The following is a 6,585-nucleotide window of genomic DNA, read 5'->3' as shown; positions in this document are numbered from 1 at the left end:
ATTGCAAACTACTACAGCCTTTTTGAAAGATGTACGGAGTATTCTCAAGGAACTAAAAGTTGACCTACAATTTGATCCTGCAATTCCATTACTAAGTATCTACGAAGATGAACAAAAACTATTTTACAACAAAGAAAGTTGCACCAGAATGTTAATTACAACCCAATTCATAATTGCCAAGTGGTGGATGTAGCCAAAATGCCCATCAACTCATGAATGGATTAACAAATTATGATATATATATATATATCATGGAATACTATGCTGCCATAAAAAGATGGAGACTTTACATCTTTTTATGATTACCTGGATGGAGCAGGAACATATTCTTCTTAGTAAAGTATCTCAATAATGAAAAAAAAGTATCCAATGTACTCAATACTATTATGTAACCAATATATAATCACTTACACATTAATACAAATGATAAAACACAACTATAGTCCAGAAAGAAGGAGGGGAGAGGAGGGGGAGGGGATGGCGTGTGGGTGAGAGTGGAGAGAGAGTATTTGGTGGGATCTCACCTAATGCGCACAATACAAGGGCACATTTCAAAACAACTAAGAGTATATTATAAATGTCTTACCACAAAAAATATGTGAGGTGATGGTTATGTCAATCAATTTGATTATTTAAGCATTCCACATTATATATCAAATCATCACACTGTACCCATAAGTGTATACAGTTATCATTAATAAAAAATAATTAAAAAACAAATAAAATTCTTTTTTTTTGTATTTTAGGGGAAAACATGAACGCAGTCCCCCACTACCACAAATTATGCAGTCTACTTTCCCACATTTGGGGAAATTGCAGGGGTCAGCACATCCTGAGTGTAATGGATAAGCCTCATCCTGGGAAAACCACCTTCATGATCATAGTATATCTCCTGCCAGGTAAGTATAAAAAATAAAGAAATTTCAACTAAGATTAAATATGTAGACTTCCTGATACCATGCTCCTAATTACATTGAAGAAATGGCACCCAATTGAAGACATAAGCTCACCTGAGCCTCTTATAAGTTCAAATGTCTAGCACATTGCATTGTACTTTGACATCTTTTGAAGTAAATGGTTCTAAATGGAGGCAGTTTTGTCCCTCCCACTGTGAACATTTGGCAATAATGGAGAGATTTTTGGATATTATACTGAGAGGGGTGCTATTAATTTTAACATGTAGTGAGTAGAGAACAAGAATGCTGCTAAACATCCTACAAAGAATTGTCCAAACAAAATGTTAATATTGTTGAGGTTCATAAACCTTCCTTTTGAGTAGGGTCAGGGTTAAGACAAGTGTAGCATTCACTTACCCATATGCCCTATGATCTTTGAGTTACTCATAAAAACTGAAGTTGGGCTACAATTTCTCGGACTATATATGTTAATAACAACAGCAGGTAAAGATTACCCAGAATTTTTTTTGTGTATGTGTTCCAGGCACTGTTCTGACTGCTTTACATAGGTTATCTTATTTAATCTTCACATTAACCTTATGAAGGAGTTACTGTTGTTAACCTCATTGTACAGTTGAACAAAAATAATTTTGTGGAGTCGTAATGTTAGATGCTGTTCTGACTTGGATGTCTGTCATTCATTTAGTTAGTAGAGATAATCCTATACTAGATGTTAGTATCACAGAGGCAAACGAGCCCCAGCCCATTCCTAAGGGAGGAGTGACCAATACAAGGCTACCGTTTGCAGTTAAAGCATAATCCGAAGTCCACAAGGAAGCCTACTGATATGGCCCCTGACTAGATGCAGGATACTTTTCCTCTTAGGGTCCTAGTTTCTAGCAACATAACATGCAAACTATAGACTTGGTAATCTCTTGATTTGATGTTTCAACATTTTATATTCTTTCATCTGTTTATATCAAGTGTTAACTGTCATGGCCTGTAAGTTACTTTGGGGAAGGGACTTGAATATTAAATTTGTACAGAACTCACAGACATCTAGCTCCTGATTACAGCATTTGGTTATATCAGTAGCCAAGAAGAAAGAGAGAAAGAAAGGACATGTAGACAAGGAGATTGGTAGTAGGAGTGGACTGACTGGGGTTTGGCAAGGCACATCTGGGAAGGATTCTCAAGTGAGTCTTTTTGTGCAATGTAAAATCTACTTCTATACGTCTGTTTGGAGTTTCAACTCTCTTTGAAAAGGGAAAGTGGTCATAATTAATATATATATATATATATGTTTAATTTTCCATTACCAGGAATTGCATAAGGAAGAAACAACAACTGGAGATAAAATGGAGTAAGACAGAAGAGAATGAAGAGCAGAGAGGAGATGAGGGAAAAGTAAGAAGGGAGAAAGCAAAAGTACAGAAGGTGAGGAGGATAAAAAAGAAAGGGAGGAGAGAGAAGAGGAAAAGATAAGAGATATGAAGACCAAAAAAAAAAAAAAAAAAAAGAAGAAGAGAGTAGAGAAAATGGGGATGAGAACTTGAGGAAAACTCTAGTAAGAGTAGCCCACATAACAAAATACCAAAACTACAGGTGTTGGCATGTATATGGAGAAAATGGAACACTTCTGCACTGCTGGTGGGAGTGCAAGCCAGGACGTTCCTTTTGGAAAGAAGTTTGGAGAACACTCAGGAATCTAAATGTAAACCTGCTGTTTGATCCTGAAATTCCTCTACTAGGTGTATATCCAAAAGACCAAAAATCACTTTGTAAAAAAAGATATTTGCACCAGATTGTTCATCGCAGCTCAATTCATAATTGCCAAGTCATGGAAGAAGACTAAGTGCCCATCGACCCATGAATGGATTAATAAATTTTGGTATATGTATATCATGGAATACTATGCAGCCTTAAAAAAGATGGAGACTTTACCTCTTTCATGCTTACATGGATGGAGCTGGAACATATTCTTCTTAGTAAAGTATCTCAGGATTGGAAAAAAAAATATCCAACATATTCAGTACTACTGTAAAACCAATTTATAATCACTCACACTTTAATATGAATAATGAATCACAACTATAGCCCAGGATAAGAGAAAGAAAAGGAGAAGGATGGGAGGGGAGGAGGTGGTTTGCTAGAGGGAGGGTAAGTGGTGGGACCACACTTATGGAGGATATTGCAAGGGTACAAGTCAAATTTATCAAGTATAGAACAAAATATCTTAACATATTGATTAAGTAAATGAGTTGAAAGCTTGCTAATTAGTTGGATATAAGCACTCCAATTTGTACAAAAAAATAAACACATTGAATCCCATAAAGGCATAAATGTATTCATGATCTATGTATGTATGACTTAATAAAAGGAAAAAATATTAAAAAAGAAAAATGCAAATGAAAAGAAAAGAAAAAGGAGAGGAGTGGCTAAATGAAAGAAAGGAAATAAAAATCTAGTCATTTGTAACTGACCATCAAGTGTCTAGGAAGAAATACTAAGTATTGTTAGTACTCTCAGATGCTCGTAGCTCCATGGAATAAGGTCTTGTTGAACTTTACATAATTTCTTGTGTAATAAAATTGGTGTTGTCAATAAATTGTTCCAGAGAGAATGGTAATGCATCCTCACCGCTTTTAAATATATTAGCACCATTCCTTGCTGGAACAGACACCTATATCTCAGATAGATAAATATGAAGTCCTGAGTAGCTGCATGTGTGATACATTTTCCTGGAACAGTCACAAAAGCTTCAATCTCAATCTCTCTCTCTCTCTCTCTCTCTCTCTGTCTTTGAAATTTTAAATAAGTAAACCCTTCAAATGCCCATGGGAAAGGACATTAACCCAGGAGTCAGGAGGCCTATACGAGTCCATTCCCATCTCTGTGGAATCTTAGGTTGTGTGCTCATTGGGGGTAAGCAGGCTGAATTCAAAGACGTGATCTTCACTGTTCTCCTAGCAGTAATGTTCTATGAGTCAAAGAACTGCTTGTCTTAAATCATTAAGATACGGAAGTTGGAACCAAAGAATCCTAAAGAACTTCAGTTTCTCTTCTTCCCTTTCCCATGGCATTATATCCTTGCACTAATGTCAAGATGAGGTACAAGAAAATAGATAAAGCTTGTCAGAAATGAGACCAAGAGTTTGGCCTGCTGAATGGGCCCCAAACTTCTCTTGTTCTATCTGCCACTGGCCAAGTAAAATTATTTTATAGATACTAGGGAAAGAGAAGTAGACTATGGAACAGAGGGGAGCCTTCTGTACAGAAAATTTGCTAATGTTCCATCAGGTTGCAAAAGGGGCTAAGTTTGAGATGGCCCATGGGAAAAGAGGAAATGGAGAGGAAGATGGGGTGGTTCTGATACTGTCCAAAAGTCTGAGTGTGCACTATGTGCCAGTTGCTTTACCTCTTTTAGTCTTTATGTCAATCCTATGGGGTAGGAATTATTAACTCTGTTTTACAACTGAAGAAAGTAAGGCTCATAAAGATTAAATGACCTCACCATGGTCACAGAGAAGTGACAAATCTGGGGTTTAAATTCTGGTGCTTCTGACTTTAAAGGCTCTCTTTCTTTCTACTTACACAAATTGCTGTCTAGATTCTTTTTGCCCTTTGAAAGTCTGGTTTTTTTGAGCTCTCTGATATTGGATAAGCTGAGATCATAGAACTGTGGAGTTTCAGGGCTAAAAGGGACCTTTGAGACAACCTAGTTCCATAATTTTCCAAAATTCTACTCACTACCCTTTTGATTTAGTTTTTCTCTTTTCTTTTGAGATCATTTGTCTTTTTGATAGACAGCATTTATTAAGCAATAACTAACTTTTGTTCCTATTTTAATTAATTAGAGATATATATGGCCTGCACAGGGGAGTTTGTGGTTCCATGAGTTGAGCCCTATCATTATCCTGAGCTGCAATTAGGCTTTTCAGAAGTAGACCTTGAAAGTTTATTCAGTACCAACATAGCTATCATGAAAGGATCACAAATTAAGTTCTATCCCTTATTTCACAGGTGGGAAAACTGAAGCTCAGAAAGCTTAGATGACCTGCCTGGCATCAAACATCTAGTTAGTGGTCAAATAGGCATCAGACCTAGGTTTTCTCTCTTCTAGTTCAGATCATGTTCTCCTATGCCAGGCTACCTTTCTCTTCAAGCAATTTTCTGTCAATTTGTTTCCATATTGAGAGTGCTGTATTTTGAGGCATCCACTATATATTTTGATGGCAGATATTTCCACTTAAGTAGCTTTTCCACAGTGTAAATTTGTTTGGTTTTCTCTCTTGAGGAGAAATAGCAAAAGTGTTTAATCTTACTCATCTCCTTACTGCTGTTGAATGGGCTGCTGTTATAGAAAGCAAGAAGAGTGGAAGAAGACACTATGACAACAGTCCTGTTAGTGGAGCAGAGCTAAGGTGGAATCTGTTTCATTTTGTGAGGAATACAAACAGAAAAGTCAAAATCTTACTGTTGAAGAAATCCCACTCTAGCTGAAGGAATAGTAATTCTACCTGAAACAGCTCATAATTGATTACAAATAATCATAATACTCAACAAATGTGTGTTGTTTTCTCCATTGAGGTAACTTCACTAATTAATTGACATATATTTCTGGGGGTCTTCTATGTGTTAAGTGCTATTATAGGCCAGGGAAGGCTGAGTATTTTCTGTAAAGAGGTACATAGTACATGTTTTAGAATTTTGGGACTATACATCTTTGTTTACAGCATGTGATTTTATTATTAAAGTGTGAAAGTAGCCTTAGACAATACATAAATGAATAGGCATGTTTGTGTTCCAATAAAACTTTATTTCCAAAAACATGGTGAGCAGATTTGGCCTGCAGTTCAGTTTTCCAGGTTCCATTGTAGATGCTGGAGATACATTTTCAAGTCATATGACTTGAAAATGTATCTCCAGCATCTACCTACAATGAAATGTATATATATTTCATTTTTGAATATGAGAGAGAGAGACAGAGCGCATGCAAATTTGCAAATTTCTATAGGAATTAATGAACCTTCTCTGAGAAAAAGCATATGATGCTATAGGAACAAAGAATAAGGAGATTTAACTTACTCTTTGTGGAGAAAGGAAAAACTTCCCTAAAGACGTGACATTCAAACTTAGGCCTGAAAAATGAGTGTGAGTTTTTTCGGTAAAAGGGGGTAAGGACAATATTCTAGGTCCATAAGCAAGAGATATTTAGTTATTTCCTTAGATTCTTCTTGGCTGTGACAGTTCTCTCACACTTGTTTTGATGACCTTGAAAGTTTTAAGAAATGCTGCTAAGATATTTTGTAGTCTCTTTATTGGAATTCGTTCAATGTCTTTATCATAATTAGACAGGGTAATGGGTTTGGAGGAGGAAGACCACAGATGTAAAGTACTGTTATCAACAAATCATAGGAAATATACATACATTTACAACATCAATATTATTCATCATTGTTGATGTTGGCCATGGTCTCCTGGCTGGGGTAGTGTTTGTCAAGTTTGAACTTAATTTTAAGTGCAATGAATATCCAGGTTTCTGTCTTGAGAAAATCGGAGAATAGAGGTTGAATTTAGTAAACCAGACATTAGAGAAGAAACAGTTATTCTGAAAGGTGGGTGATGAAGTGAAAGAGTTACATTTAGAATGTGTTGAGTTTGAGGTGACTGTAATACTTTCAGTGGT

General features: G+C 36.1%; 1 non-coding gene across 1 annotated transcript; it reads right to left on the bottom strand.

Annotated features, from left to right (window-relative positions):
* Positions 1 to 743: 743 nt before the first annotated feature.
* Positions 744 to 907, bottom strand: LOC128578857 (U1 spliceosomal RNA). The gene has a single exon (XR_008377958.1). It is a non-coding gene; the product is annotated as a U1 spliceosomal RNA (small nuclear RNA).
* Positions 908 to 6,585: the final 5,678 nt, after the last annotated feature.

This window comes from Nycticebus coucang, chromosome X (genome assembly GCF_027406575.1).
Source record: "Nycticebus coucang isolate mNycCou1 chromosome X, mNycCou1.pri, whole genome shotgun sequence".
Classification (NCBI taxonomy): Eukaryota; Metazoa; Chordata; class Mammalia; order Primates; family Lorisidae; genus Nycticebus; species Nycticebus coucang.
The sequence above is the reverse complement of the archived record's forward strand: the minus strand, read 5'-3'. Positions and strand labels throughout refer to the sequence as shown.